At 35.4% G+C, this 15,535-nt stretch overlaps 1 long non-coding RNA gene across 1 annotated transcript in view; it reads right to left on the bottom strand.

Moving 5' to 3' along the window:
- Window positions 1–2,034: 2,034 nt before the first annotated feature.
- LOC113460040 (uncharacterized) overlaps window positions 2,035–15,535 on the bottom strand; it is a 241,893-nt gene continuing 228,392 nt past the window's right edge. Inside the window, exon 10 of the long non-coding RNA XR_012579067.1 lies at window positions 2,035–12,128. This is a non-coding gene — a long non-coding RNA (uncharacterized LOC113460040). The remainder of the gene's footprint in view (window positions 12,129–15,535) is intronic.

Below are 15,535 nucleotides of genomic sequence, written 5' to 3'. Positions count from 1 at the left end.
TAAATCTAAGATAGATATTTATGGATTCTTTACCATTTAGTTCTTTATAGGAGCATTCACTGCACTTAAAACAGGTTTGTAATGAAGTAGGACTTCTAGATTCACCACAGAGCTAAAATAAAAGCCCACCTTTTTTGACTCCCATTTTTAACACAATAGAAAAAAGGCTTTGCATGCACCCACACTTAACTACAAAATGATTCTAGGAGAGCAGATAGGTAACCTAAATGACCATCCTCTTATTTTGAAATGGATAAATTTAGGGAAGAAGTCCGCCTATTTGTACTCCACAAAAACTAAATTATAACTCAAGTGAAAACTGCAATTTCCCACCTCACATATTTAATCTCTTCTTTTTTTTTTTTTTTTTTTTGCTTTAATCATGCTGAGTTACTTCTGAAATTTTTTAAAGTGGAATACCATCACTCAATCTTCAGTATTTTCAGTGGAAACTCACTTTTCATATCATATATTAATTGCAAACCAAGTGCTTTAAGTGAAGTTATGGCTAATCTAAAGAAACTGTTCTCTTAAAAAGAATGTCTTTTAACGCATTATGTCTTTGCAAAATACATCAAGAAAACTGCAACTAATCAGTAGAAAAAATTCACTATATTTGTCTTTTATGCTGTGGTACAGGCATCATATCTGAGAAACAGGACACAATCTACTGTATAAGGAAAAAACACCCTTGCCATAACATTGTCTACTACTGTCATCAGATTGCAGTCCTCTAATATTTTGAGTTCAAAGTAAAATATGCATTCAGATTTCGGAAATTCTCTACCTAGAATGGAAAAAAACAATCTGGAGAAAGGAAGAACTCTGCAAAATAATTATTTATTCTAAAGCTAAATGAAACTGAGGATACCTGTTCTTTCCCACCTGAATACCACAAAGTCTTCAATAAGTTGCAGAGATGAACAAAGACAGGCTCGAGGATTACTGAACTCCTCTGAGTTTTGAGAAGACAAAAGAGAGTCGAAGCTTCACAGTGGGAGTAAAGGTGAAGGTAAAGGGTATAGAGATCCTATTAAAAAGACTAAGCAAGTCTTACTAGATAAATGGAGAAAGATCAGTAAGAGACAGCTGAGCTGACACTGAAGAAAAAGCAAGATGACACAGTAAAATAAGAAAAGAAAAAGACACAAAAATGTATTTATACTACATGTGGAAGAAAAAAAGTATGTGAGGGGTTCCTCCAAGAGGTATATTTATTCAACACATGAAGTTTCTATTCTTTATGTCGGATGTTAACACTTAGGAAAAAAATCAGAAGCATAAAGGCTGAACATTGACAACAAAGGTTTTTTTGCTTGAAGCACAAGTCATTAATCACAGTAGTAGCAAAACAAAGCAAACTGTGATTTAGAGAAATTAAATTTCTCTAAATTTTTGAAAAAAAAAGGGTTTAATCAGTTTATAAAATTATAGAGATGAGCGGATTAGGCAGACATAGAGCATTGTGTTCATTGCTTCTTTTTCGTTCTGTGTATTTATCATCAAAACTGCTAGATATCCTAACTCTAGGAAATGATTCATCTTTCAGATGAAGATAAATTATTGTATATGCATCAGAGAAACTGAATGAATTAAAATGCAAATAAAGGTTCCATGATGAAATATGCTAAGTTGACTTCTAAATAATTTGCTTACTATTCAGCCTTCATTATTTGTAAGAGTGGTTTATTATTTTCTGTCCTCAAAACCTGAAGGCATAGAAAAGTTCAGTCATTCTGAAAGAACTTTGCTTAAACAAACTACTGCTAATCTTCTGCTTCAGTGATAATTTAAAATTATTAAAATTTAACTGTCTTATCCTGAGAATCTTCTCAACAGAGAGAAGTTAACATTAGGGTTTTTTTCCCATAATTTTGAAATTTGGTATTCACCATTGTAAATAAAATTAAGAAGTAAATAAAAATTATATTTTTCAGCAATTTCTTGAGTTTCAGATATCATCCTTCCTGTCTTTTCTAGGGACAGAATCTTCATCAGTCACTTGGATAAAGGGATGGAAAGCACCTGCGCTGCAATTTTGTGGGTGGTACTAAATCAAGGGGAAATTGTTGTGGGTTGGGGGCCAGGTTGCCATTCATACAGACCTCAACAACGTGTTAAGAATACACCAACAGACCCCTCATTAAGTTCTGCAGCAGAAAAAATTCAAACTCCTTCCTGACTCGAAATAACTCTGTGTCTCATCATAGGCTCAGAGCTGATTGGACAAGTGTGCTGGTTTAGGGCAAATTTGTTAAAGAATCTGCAAAGGAGGGCCCCTCCAGAAAGCGAAACCCACACGGCCCCTCCCCCCAACCGGTTTGGGAAAAAATTCCTCGGAGAGAGGTGGAAAGAACCTGTTTATTTGACTGGCCCCGCACCCCCCAGCACGCAAAATGAACAATACCCGATGACACCGCTCTGAGAAAGATGACAAAATCAGAAAGTCTCTTTTGGGGGTGGTTGCTCTGTTCTCAGTCCCTCCGGCGCTGGGCCAGCCGCTGCAGCCGAACCTTCGGTGTTCCCGGGTCCCAGTCCGGAGCAGGTTCGAGATGGTCACAGGAACAGGAGAGGAGAAACAGTCCAGGAAGCAATGTGGACTGTTTAGCTAGAACTAGCTAATAAGCAGAGGCAGAAAGCAGAGCAGAAGCAAGAGCAGAAAGAGACAGCAAGCAAAAGCAGCAAGCTGAAGCTGGAAGTGAAAAAACAGCCCTGTGTACCGCTTATCTCTGTGTCCTGATAAGAGAAACCCAAACAAAACTTCCACTCTTCAGAGCCGGTCTTAAAGGCACAGAACAGATGAATGGGGATGTACAAGCATCATAACGTCACCCCAGGACATTCCACCCCTTATCCCCATATCATTCTTACCCCACAATCAGATCTCCCTGAGGTACACATCGTGTTGTTCCATCCCTTTGCATTATCCACCAAGTGCAACCTGGTCCCTGAGCAAAGACAACCCCACGAATGGGTTTGTCTGTACTCGAGGCAGAATTGATCCACACAGTCTTCCCTAACAAACCTCTGATATGTACCACTGGGACTTTGTCCCCTTCTATTACATTCAGGGACTCAGACTGGGCAGGACCTGCTCGGTTGGTGGAACCTCGGGTGTTAACTAACCAGGTGGCTTTTGCCAGATGCTGCTCCCAATTCTTGAAAGATCCCCCACCCAAAGCTTTCAACTGGGTTTTTAGTAGTCCATTGTACCTCTCCACTTTCCCTGCAGCTGGTGCATGGTATTCAATCTGGTAACCTTCCTCTATACAGCCTGCTGCTTCTCTAGAATGAGAGCTGGAGAAACAAGAAAACTTTTTATGGAAAAGAGCCTGGAATTGCTCTTGTAAAATAAGTTGACCAGGAGCCAGCAGTGTACTCTGGCAGCAAAAAGACTAACTGGGCTGTCTCAGCAATAGTATAGCCACCAGGTCAGGGAAATTATTATTCTGCTTTATTTGACCCTTGTGAGATTACCTGGAATGATGCATCCAGCTTTGGACTCCCAGGTACCGGGAAAATGTCAGTGAATGGGAGAGACTCCAGCCAAGGGATACCAAGGTGCTCAGGGGTCTGGAGCATAAAATGTGTGAAGAAAGGCTGACAGAGCTGAACTTGCCCAGCCTGAGGAAGAGAAAGCTGGAGCAGGGAGCTCATATTATTCTACAGCAACTTAGAGGTGCTGTACAGATGATACAGTCGGACACTTGTCATACACGAACAGCAAAGGCACAAGAGGCAAAAAAACCCTGTGGCTGCAAAAAAGGAAAATTCCTACTGGATACAGACATTCTTCTCAGTGAGAGGTTAAGCACTGGGACAGCTTATTTCAAAAGCTTGCAGAATTTTTGTCTTTGAAGATGTTCAAAACTCACCTAGTAAGACCTGAGCTAATATTGAAGTTGCTCCTGCTTTGAGCCGGTTGTGTGAGTAGGTGACCTTTGGAGGTCTCTTTTAACCTCCTTTTTTATGTGATTTTATGATTCTTTCCATTTTTAGTCTACTTCATCACTTTTTTCATTAAAGTAAGCATCTTGAAGGTCTTATCTGTGGGCTCTGTATGTGTATGTGTGTGTGAACCTAGGACTGTATATGTACATGTACATTATATGCAGAGACATAATGAGTAACTCGCTAATTTTCCAGAAGGTTAAAGTAAATCCTGTGAAAATAAAAAACAGAATCTGTATAAGCTGGAATGGTGTTTGTGTTAGGGCAGCCATTTAGAGACTTGGACAAGACGTAGTTCTAAACTAAATTAATCTTTCCTCACATGCTACGGTATAAATTAGCTCTTTAACATTTAAAACCAGCACATGGCTTATAAGCTTCTGAAAAGAAGCAAAGAAAAGTATATAAATTTTAGGATATTGAACTTCTTCCTAAGTTTTTCCTAAGTTCTTTTAAGTTAAATTTTTCTTTGAAACATAATTCTGGTATCCCGACTGCATGAAAGCAGAGCTATAAAGTCAGGAAAACTATAAAGAGAATGTGTGATTCCGGTTGCTGCCTGCAAATGAGGATGGGCAGTATTTTTATTTCAATATATTTCTGCTTGTTCATTGCTTGGCATTGTTTTTTATCACTTTGCACTGTTGCTTTTCAAAAAATATTGTATATATATATAACTGGATGTTGTGAAAGCAAACCTATTTGCTGCAAAATAATCCAAGATCTTTGAGACAATATGTGAACCAGTCACTTGCCTTGAGGAACTTACCTAAATTAGGTTTTACCTTTTTTTTTTTTTAAATATTAATTTAGATAAAATTTAGTTCCATATAGAATTATAAACTGAGAGAGTACAGTTTTGGCAACCATTTAATGTCTTTTTTTATTAGGTTCTTTTTATTAGGCCTTTAATTAGGCTTCTTTTATTAGGTTAAAAACTGCTTTTGTAAGTTTCAAAGGCTTGTATATTTAATAGCTGTCATTCAAAGATGAACTTGTGTTAGGTATTTATGTATTCTATTTATATTGTATATCCCTCATATCTTGATTAACTTGCTTGTCATGACTGCTAAAATATATCAAGTTATGCTTAATAAGAAAAGAAACCAAAAATATGTGTATAAGTGATTATGGATTCAGATAATTTTCAGAGGTATTGACAATTCTCATCCAACCATAAATTAAAAAAATTGAATGATTATGTGATTTTGAAGTGTTTCTGAATATGATGAAGTATGTGTACTTTCAAGAGGTTACAAAAAAATCCCTACTGTTATCCAACAATGAAAGAAAAAGCTATTTTTTAGAACTTTTAGAAAAAGTATCAGAAATCATTTTTTCTTTCTTCATTTTACCATAGAACTGAAGAAAACTTCTTAATTTGAACTTTTTCACGTAACAAACAATAAGCATCTGTAATGGCAATGTGTCTGCCTAATCTTTGGTGCAAGCCTTGGATGCAATTCCAAATGGTGAAATTACTAATAACCCCTGAGAATAGCAGCTTCTGCCAGAAATTAAGGAAGAACCTGAGCTACAGAGCTGCTGATGCCATTCTAAAATAACAGTGTATCTAGCTGTAAGAGTAATTCTAACTGACCTCAGCTGCTTTGTGCCAGAGTTGCTAGGGCAACTTGTTCCTTGTAAAATCTTTCTGAGTTTCCATGAAAAAATAATTATTCTTTAAGTGTTCTAGTGATTCAGCCTTCTGCTGGATTGTATATGTTAAGTTTGCTCAAATTCCACTTAGGGAGAGAGATTTTCTCATCATGGGTCATAAAAGCAGTCAGTGTTTTGACATTTTCACCTTAGAAACAAGTCAACAAGATGACAATTTTCTTGATGCCTTGGATAGCTTGCTACACATCAGTTTGATAGTGTTTTACAGCTGTTTCAAAAATATATGTAGATGGGTACTGAGGTAGGTATTTCTGCAAGTCACAGAGCCTATAACAAAAAAAATCTAGACAAAAAGTGCCAGATATTTTTCATGCTATTTACCTTCAGTGGTCACAAAGAAGAGCCTTATACATAAAAAGCTGATTTAAAAAAAAAAGTCAGCTTTGCTTTTCTACCTTTGTTAAAATAAGATGATCTTACTATGTACTGTGTTTTCTATAGTTAGAGGGCGAAGTCATGTACTATATGTCCTCTAAAGGAAATAGTGAATTTCAACGTGTAGTAGCATAAGTACATTTATTTACATGGGTGAATTCTGCTGTACTTAACGTTGTATTTATGCTTCTAAAGTGATATATAAGCTCTTTAAAAACAAGCTGGTGTGACTAATGTTCCCTGAACATTTGCGTTTACAAAATGCTCATATCAAAGTGTGTGTAGGCGTGTTTAAAACTACCCAAATGCTTTTGAAAGACAAAGATCTTGCTAAAATTTACACTGTGGCTCCTTAATAGTGTTTCTGAACACAAGAACATGTCCAAACATGGAATTAGAGAATATGTTATAATGTTTGAATGCAAGGACAGTGTTTCATATGCTAGCATGTACGTTGCAGGAGACAGCATAACAGCATTTTCAGCATTTTCCGTTTCAAGAAGAACAATATATGCAGGGACATAGATTCTAATATAATGCAGATTGCTGTAAATGCACTGATTTCAATATTTGTGAAAGACTTCTTAGAAAACTCTCCCACATCTGCATCTTAGCAGAGGCAAAACAGATGATTGCCTAGGGCAGTGGATGGATGGAAGCAGCAGAAGCACCATGCAGCTGTTAAGATCTTTGCCTATTCCAGTGCTCTGGGAACCCTGTTCAATCACTGCCCTTGCATTTAGAGAAGGGAATGAGTATATGGGTTTTATTAGAGATAATTTTCCCTCATTCATTTTCACAGTGATCCATCCCAGCTCATTCTTTTCTGAATATCAGCCTTAGACTCAGTTTCTGATTAATGGGGCAGCAAAATTTTGTTCTGCCTGTAACACTGAGAGACTATTAACAGTTTGTGAGTACTCTGTCCTTTTTCCATGCTGCCCTAAAAAACCCTTTTGGTGTGACATATTTCTTGCTGTTCTGCTAAGAAAGGTAAGGAATAGGCATGTTCTTCTACTTAAAAAATTTTTCGTGACAATTAATTCCCCAAAGGACTGACTCCCTCATATTCCAGCTATTAGCACCTTGTCACTAATTTCTGGAATTATATGATTATGTTACCACAACACTCATTTCAATTATCAACTTATTTCCAATTTCATAACATTTTACTATTTTACTTCAGTGTTATTTTTTCTTTTTCTTTTTTTTTTTTTCCCAGAAGCACTCAGTTTACAGAGAAAGTTTTCCTACTTTCTTTCTCATATTTCTTAGGACTGAATCTTCTCCAAATCATAGCATTGCAAGCTGTATGATTTTATTTGCATAGGCCCAAACCAAATATGCTTTTAAACACAGGGATAATTTTAGGCACGGGTATAGTATCATACAAACCTAAGAGATGGTTCACAATGGTAGATGATTGCTAAAATAGCAACCTTTGAGTGAGATTGTTGAAAAAAAATATAGTAAAGAGTTAAGTCACTCTGAGGAACTCATAAAAACATTCAAGTTATTTAATGTCTCAAAGCCCAGATCTGTGAAATATTTTGTTTCAGACCATATGCCCCAGAGGCTGATGCTCAGTAAGTGTCAGACTTTATTCTGTCAAGGTAATTATCCACTTGTTTTACAATGCTGCCAGAGTATGATTATCATTACCTATGGACTATTTTGTCTTGCAATGACTAAACAATGTTGTAGCAGAAAATGCCAAAGGTTCTGAAAGAAACGTCTTCTAAGGCAATGCAAGGGTAAAAAACGCAATTTTTTTTTCTTTCTAATCACATTTCTAGGATTTGTTAGTTCAAGCTTGTCTTTACATTCAAAGGTCAGTGGCTCTGATTTCCTTGAGTTACTCAAGGATTTCACAATGCCCTAGATACCTATGGTGCTCGTGTTATCTGGTCATATGAAAAATATCAGAAGTTAACTGAGCCTATGGAATTTCATATGCAGATGATTTATTCCTTCTTGTCCACCTCAATTAGGGGTGAAGGAGTTAATAGTAAAAAAGTTTTGTGAAAAGATTCAAAGTTAAAAAAACCTCAAATAATACAGAGTGAAATGCACAAAAATACATTGACATGAACATTGATCACAGCTACTGAGCAGAAAATAAAAAAAAAAATCTCTTACTCCAAATGGACCTGAGTTAACACCTCTATAGAAGCTATTTGATTTTCTCAGGGTTCATACCCATATGAATAGAATTTAATAGACTTTTACCTGAGGTGTTTAAGAAAAAGAGGAGAATGAGGCTGGAGATATGGGCCATGACTGGCCCAGACATTAACTAAACCCAGGTTAGCCCAGACTACATGTTCCCCAGGATTTCCCAGTCTAGTACAACCATTTAGCATCCAATTTACACCAATCCCTCCAGTTTCCATGGGAGCCACACCTGAAGGAAAGAAGCTGAACATATTCACATAGTACACTGTATTCATGCAGATTTGGTGATAGATACACCCTGAAACAGATTTTCTCCCCACCTTCAATACTTGCAACTGTGCAACTGGAGTACAGGGTTTCCCCTCTGGGCAAAACAAGCAGCAAAGTGGCTGCCTGAACAGATAGAAATTGCGACACTTAAGTGGTAATTTTCCAAGTCCCAACTTGAGAATGCACTAGTGTATGGGAAATAGTGTTGGGAAAAAAAGTGTGGAATAGAATTAAAAAAAAAATGAATTAACCATCAATCTCACCCATGAGGAGAAAATCCAAATAGTTGAAGAAACTACTGTAAAAATACACAGCACAGAAAAATTTACTGTTTTACTCAGTGTGCAGCGTAAGAGATTTTGCGAGAGATCTTTGCTCACTTGTCCTGAGCTACGGGTGAGTATGGATGAATTTCAGATGACAGCAGGGGCCTTGACATGGGGAAAGATATTCCCACTATGTTGAGGACTTTCCATAAGGGAGAAATATACAGATGCTGCATGATTAGAGCAAGGGCATATCCTGACAATGGAAATCTTGAGTCTGTAAATTACCCACCAATAGCTGAAGAACTGCAGCCCTATGAGCTGGGTAAAACAAATTTGAGGATAACAAAAAGAATGAAGAACAAGGATCTAATGCATCATATACATATGTAAGAAATATAGGGAGAAAATTTGAATGTAACATGGACTTGCAGATCAGTGAATGTGGAGCCAGGTGTGGAGTCAGTTAACAAGTAAGTAAAATAAAACTATGGAATTCCTAGTATGAAAAAAAAAGAAACCACCAATATCATATGCGTCTTGGTGAAGAGCTCAGGATGTAGGTGACTTTCTAGTCACTCCTGTGGCTGAAGCCAAGGACAGCTGAAGAATCAGCATAAAACCAGAAAAAGGATTTTATATTAATATTTTAAATTTTTTTAGCTTTCCTGCAATAAGTAGATATGGACAAATAAATCTTTGTTTAGCATGTTAATATTTCAGTTGCACTAAGAAGAAATTCTTGGGGTTTTTAATATTACATGTGTTTAGCTTTTGCCTATAGCAAGATTTGGAGTATAACATGAAAGGAGATTTGTTCCCTAATCTCTAAGACCTCACTTTTTACTGCTTCAACTAAAAATTTGTAAAGAAACACTATGCTGAATTAATTAAATTAATGCATAAGTTTTTCAGAAAAAAATTAAAGTTTGCAGAGAACTTTTTGGGGCTGCAGTCTGAGCTGAGAGTAGTCTGCTCAGTTTTCTTTTCAGGAAAAACAAACCTTCAAATGGATGTCTTGGTGCCTCATTCTTCTGATAACAGAAACTGGGGACAGTCTCTATGACACTTGCTGATGTCAGCATTCTTAAAGGAGCAAAGTTAGTATCTATTATAGTGGTATTTGATACTAATTTAATGTAAAGTAAAAAAATGCAGAGAAAGAACAAACTAAAATAACAACTTACTTTGAGGTACAGTTTTACAAGTTGTCTTGGTTGTAATACCTTCTGTGAAGAAAGAATGAGGTAAGAGAATCAAGGACTGCCAAGTCAAAACTGAAATATTATAATGAATGTTGATGCTTCATTGTGGAGCAATGAACCATCTATCACTCATCCTGACATTAAAGAATGATGATGCTTGATAGTTTCATTCTCTGTACATTGTTTAACTCCAGTCCACGCAAATTTGTTACTGTTAGACAGACAGCCCTATCAAACATTTGGAAAAGTCCCAAATTTCTTTTAGAAGCAAAACTATATAAAAAGTCTAATTCAAAGACTTTAAATAAAAAAATTGCTGTTAAAATCTTTCTCAAGGAAAAATAAGATATATAAAAAATATTAAAAAGGAAAAGACATCCTAGGGTTGTTTACAAATATGACAAAGGGATAGATTTGAGGCTAATTTCTAACAAGTTGATCTGTTACATTTCTTGGTTAATTATACTTCTATGAAATGTCTCCAGGGAGGAATGCCTGTAGTGTGAAATCATGTAAACCCAACCAATTATCCTGAGGGGTTCTCAAATGCTAGATTTCACTCATTACTCCTATTTAGCCTGTGTTTATTTGCAAGGTAAGGCAAGGTACCTAAGAAAAAAAGATCTTCTATCACTTGATCTAGATAAAACCAAGAGACTTGATAAATGCATTTTATCTACTGCTTCCTAAGATTTCACTTTTTATTTCCTGATCTTAGCTTTTTTTTATTCCCTCTAAATGCTAATCTTGATAGAAATGTTCAAATCAGACTCCAAAGCAATTACATTTCCTTGAATATTATATCCTATAGCAATTCTCCACATTGGCCTATTGGCCTGAAGTAGTACTTAACCTGTACTTTGTTTTTGGAAGAAGATTTAATCTTATGTTTTTTTGATCAGTCTTATATTTTTTTCTCTCAAGGCAAGCTTCAAAAAAAAAAGTCAGAAAAATAGAATTCTGTTAATTATTTCACTTCTTCTCAGTGTTTGTGTTGAAAAGCTGAAAGTTCTTATTTTCTAAATTCAGACTGGTGGTCCTGGCTTTCGAACTGGATGGAGTTCCAAAATAAGTCCAAGTCCCATAGCATGGCTGTCTTATGTGACTAGCATTGTGATTTACTGACACAGGAACATTTAGGGAAATCTAATAGAGGGAATTAACCTGCAGGCTCTGGGAAAGCCAATCTTATTGAGTCACTATCACATTTAGTTGCACATTCAATGTAACTCTCCATAAATTAAAGTGCTGAAGCTTGTGGGATATACATTATCTATCTATCTATCTGTCTGTCTGTCTGTCTATCTATATTTCTATTCATTCATTCAGGAATGGATGCAGAGCCATTCCTTTTGCAGTGGGATTAGCCACATTAATTGTGGGCATCTCTCTTGATAATAGGTGGCCCTAGCAGAAAGAGTTGGAGCAGTTCCCAGGGCAGAAAGGAGGAGGATAATTGTGCAGTATGGATTGTCATTGTATTCATTCTTTGTCCTTTTTTTGTACAGCAGTAAAGAAATACAACACAGGAAGCCAGCCTTATCTATCATACATCATCAGGCCCACAGTTCACCTTCGCTCCAGGTAATGCCATTCTGTAGAACTTGTCCTTTGGGGCTCAGTAATCTAAAGATTTATAGAATGTCTTATGGGCATTCACCTTAATCACCCCTTTTTTCCTCTAAAAATACAATCAGGTTAGTTACAATTTTACAAATGAATTTCTTAAAAAAGAAGCACCATAAGGCTGCAAGATAAAGTCATTTTCCAGTTGTCCCCGTCAGTTCGGTTTCAAGCTTCCAGAACAATACTTGCATTGAAAAACATATGGATTCTAACTCAGCCCCTTCCTGCAGTGCTGTGGTTGTGAATTCCAATGCCTAAAGTTATTCCTAATTATTTTTACCTTTGTATTAGATATTACACATGAAGAAAGACACCCTTCTATTCAGAAAGGTCAGCTTCATTATAATGAAAAACACTAAAGAATAGTATAGGGACTTATGATCCTATATTTTCAGAAAAAAAGGGATGAGAATTTATCTTTTGGTGTTCTGTATTACTGAGGCTTTATTTTATCTCTTCATTTATGCCTGCAGGACTAGCAAGGAAAAAAGGACTGAACGAAAAGCGTTCAAAGAGCACAAAAGGAAGAATCCACTATCCCACTCTCCTGTCTGGAATCAACAGAATATGAATCTTCCACCTGTAACCAAAAAAAAAAAAATGCTTAACCCATAGCTACACAAACATTATACAAACATTATTCATGGAATAGAAGCATATATTCTATATATTCTTGGAAATATAGTATTCCAGACTATACTACAGAGGGGTGACCAGCACCAGAGGTGGGGCTTATTGCAAGATAATATTGTAACAAATCGAAATGGGAAAAGGTCATGTAACAAAGAATGGAGCTCCAAGAATGAAGACCAGCGACCGAGATGGAGATTTTTATGGTGTAGTATGCAGTGCTGGAAAAGTCAGCCAAATGTTTATTTGAAAGCTGACTACTTCTGTTTTATTGCAGTTTGGACAAATACATAAATAATTCCTTAGATAGTTTAAAACAGAGTACCTCTTACAAGGCTCAGAATCACATCCTTGTGGGCTTTTAACATTTCACTTGGAGCCAAGAAAAATTTAAGTTTTTCAGCAAAGTTTCACTTGCTTTTTAATTACTCAGTCTCATAAATAAAAAAAAAATTCAATTAATTATGCCAAGCAGAATAGCTGAAAAATGTTGCATCAATGCCCATGAACTGAATTCATAATTTTAAAGCTTTGTATTCTGATAAAAGTTAGTCTATGGTTAGAGACATGCATTCAGCTGTTCCTATTAGAGTTATATAGTTTAATTTTAATGTGATTCTGAAAAGTGAGAGAAGTGATACAATATTATCTACCTATCAGTATTCAGTAAATATGTAAGTATAACATATGCTACAAGGTCATCTTAGCTTTAGTTACAATAATTTTTCACTGAAAAAAATTGCAAATATTTAATTTTAGGTGTACTGAAAGGATCAACATTCAGAATAACTAATTCAAAACAATGCAGTTAGTAGATCAAATAATAAACCACGTATATGCAACATTTATTTTTCTACTCTCTTTTCAGCTATTCCTGAATCCCATCATCAGAGCTGTATTAATTTACTCAGACAGACCTTTAACATTGGTAAGATTACAGTTCTATGCATGACTTTTTTTCCATACATTAGTTATTGTAGGGAATTAAATGATATTTCCATTTGTGGAATTGAAATAAATTGAAGCTAAATGTTTAATAATATAAGCAAGGTGGAATTTTATATTGTTTTCTCTTTAAATATATATCAGAACATGGTTGCACAAAGGATGTGAGAGAGCAGTACCGCTCCATGATGCGCTAAATTTAAATGCATATTAGATTTTGTGCTTGTGGACCTTGTGAACTATTTTGACTTACTATAATTTAGAAAGTGTAACTACAAATTAAATTTTCATGTCCAGTTGTTTGCAAAGACCTTTAACTCTATGGAACTAAGCTGACATATTACTGGACTTGTGAAAATAAAATTACATGTCCAACCTGTACCCTAAAGGACTCGTGCTGCTGCCTAACTAAATAAACTGAAAATCCTGTGTGCCTAAACAATTGCTCTTATTTTTCCTCAAATCAGTTTGGCAATTAAGTTTGCCTCATTCCTTTTGAAAAGTAAGCTATGTTCAGATATATTTAGGAAGAAATGTGCAATGCAGAATTAATATATATATTCCTAGGTATTTAATCATAACTGAATAGTAAATACTTTGTATTCTGTTTTTATCCAATTAAATACAGTATTTTTACCCAAGCAAGGGAGATGAAGGGAAGAGTCAAAAACTTAAAATATTGAAAGATAATATTTATCACAAAAGAGGGATTTTAGCTTTCATAAGCACTGTATTTCATATTATTTTTTATTATTTCTTAACTAAGAAGCAAACATTCAGAGATTAAAAATAGCATTTAAAATATTATTTTAATTTTAAAAATTACTGAAGTATTTTAATTTTTCTTCACAGTTTCACAATTTTCAGTTTATCAGTATTACTCTTCTATCCTCTCATAGGAGAAACACAAGAGAATCCAGGGAATCTGAATAACGTGATACCCAGAGTATTTAAATAAAAAAATTATAAGGCAAAATAAATCCTGTTGCCTTGCAACTGTAGTATATCAAGGCAACTGAAAGAGACTCAGTATTTTTGTTCAGATTATGTGGAAGTTTAAAATACTTAGCCAAGGTGAGGGGGAAAGGGAAACATTTTACATCTTAAAAAAGAAGTAATTTCTAAACCTGATCCATTTTGAAGGAAAAAGTAAGTGTTGGAGATAAAAAACTTGCATGTAATGAATCCTTAAAATTTCTCCCTAATGTACTCACACTGCTTTCATCCTCTGATCAAAATATGTTACTTGAAGCACATAAAATATTCTGAACACAGACCATTAAACCCAGCCCTTATTAGACACTGTATCTCCACACATAATTTGGATTTTTAGTGTCTGCCCAACTTGTGGAATCATGATAAAATATGTCTAAAACCACAAGGATCATCGTTTCCTGAAAGAAAAAGGATACCACCCAAAACTACTGATTTTTTTTTTTTTGTTACGCATATTTTCTAAGAGTCATCTTTTTCAAATTCCTGTTCAGAAGCATATAAAAATTGAAGAGTAACAATCTCATATCCAGAATGAGCAGAAGAATGCAAAGGAAAAAAAATAATATCTCATATGCAAACAATATACCTCTAAACATGCAAGTACCTTTAGTGATTTTATGCTTGACTATCTAGGAGAAAAAACCCTTGATTCTGTCACTCCCAAGAACAATGAATGCTGGCCTAATCTCAAAAGCCAGACACAGTCAACTGTCAGCTATCTCTAAGGATTTTCTCCAGGGACTAATTACTCAAAGTAAACCATTGCCATGATGAAGTAAAACAATGTATTCAAATGGACAAAAAGCAGGAGGAAGTATAGCTGGGACAGAAGACCTGAACTGACCAAAGGTTTATTTCACGCCCTTCAAAGTCATGTTCAGTACAGAAAGCAGGGGAGTTGACCTGAGGGCTGGGGATAGGATTTGGTATCTGTTAGTGGGTAGTGAACAATTGTATTGTCCATCAGTTAGTTTCATTTTTCACTTTATTTTCATTATTTTGTTTACTGATATAATTTTTTTTTTTACTTTATTTCAGTTATTTAACTGTTTTTGTCTGAACCTAAAAGTTTTTAATTTGATTCTCTGCCCTGTTTCACCAGAAGGGGATGGGAGGGGTAGGGAGGAGTGTGAGTATGTGGGTCCACGTTGCTCAGTTGCCAGTTGGGCTTAATGCATGGCAATCCCAAAAGTACAGAAGCAATTTATTATACTTTTTTTTTTTTTTTTTTTTTTTTTTTTTTTTTTTGCTACCTATGAGATAATTATCTCAGTAAAGAGTCAGCTGGGTTTCATCTGAGAGACATTCAGAAAAAAACCCCACAGTTCCATGTGTCATCATAATGCAGATGTCTAATATAACTACAAGATTTATTTCTTTCGGTGTTTCTGTTTTGGCTTGGTTAGTCTGTTTATT

This window comes from Zonotrichia albicollis, chromosome 2 (assembly GCF_047830755.1).
Source record: "Zonotrichia albicollis isolate bZonAlb1 chromosome 2, bZonAlb1.hap1, whole genome shotgun sequence".
Lineage (NCBI taxonomy): Eukaryota > Metazoa > Chordata > Aves > Passeriformes > Passerellidae > Zonotrichia > Zonotrichia albicollis.
The sequence above is the reverse complement of the archived record's forward strand: the minus strand, read 5'-3'. Positions and strand labels throughout refer to the sequence as shown.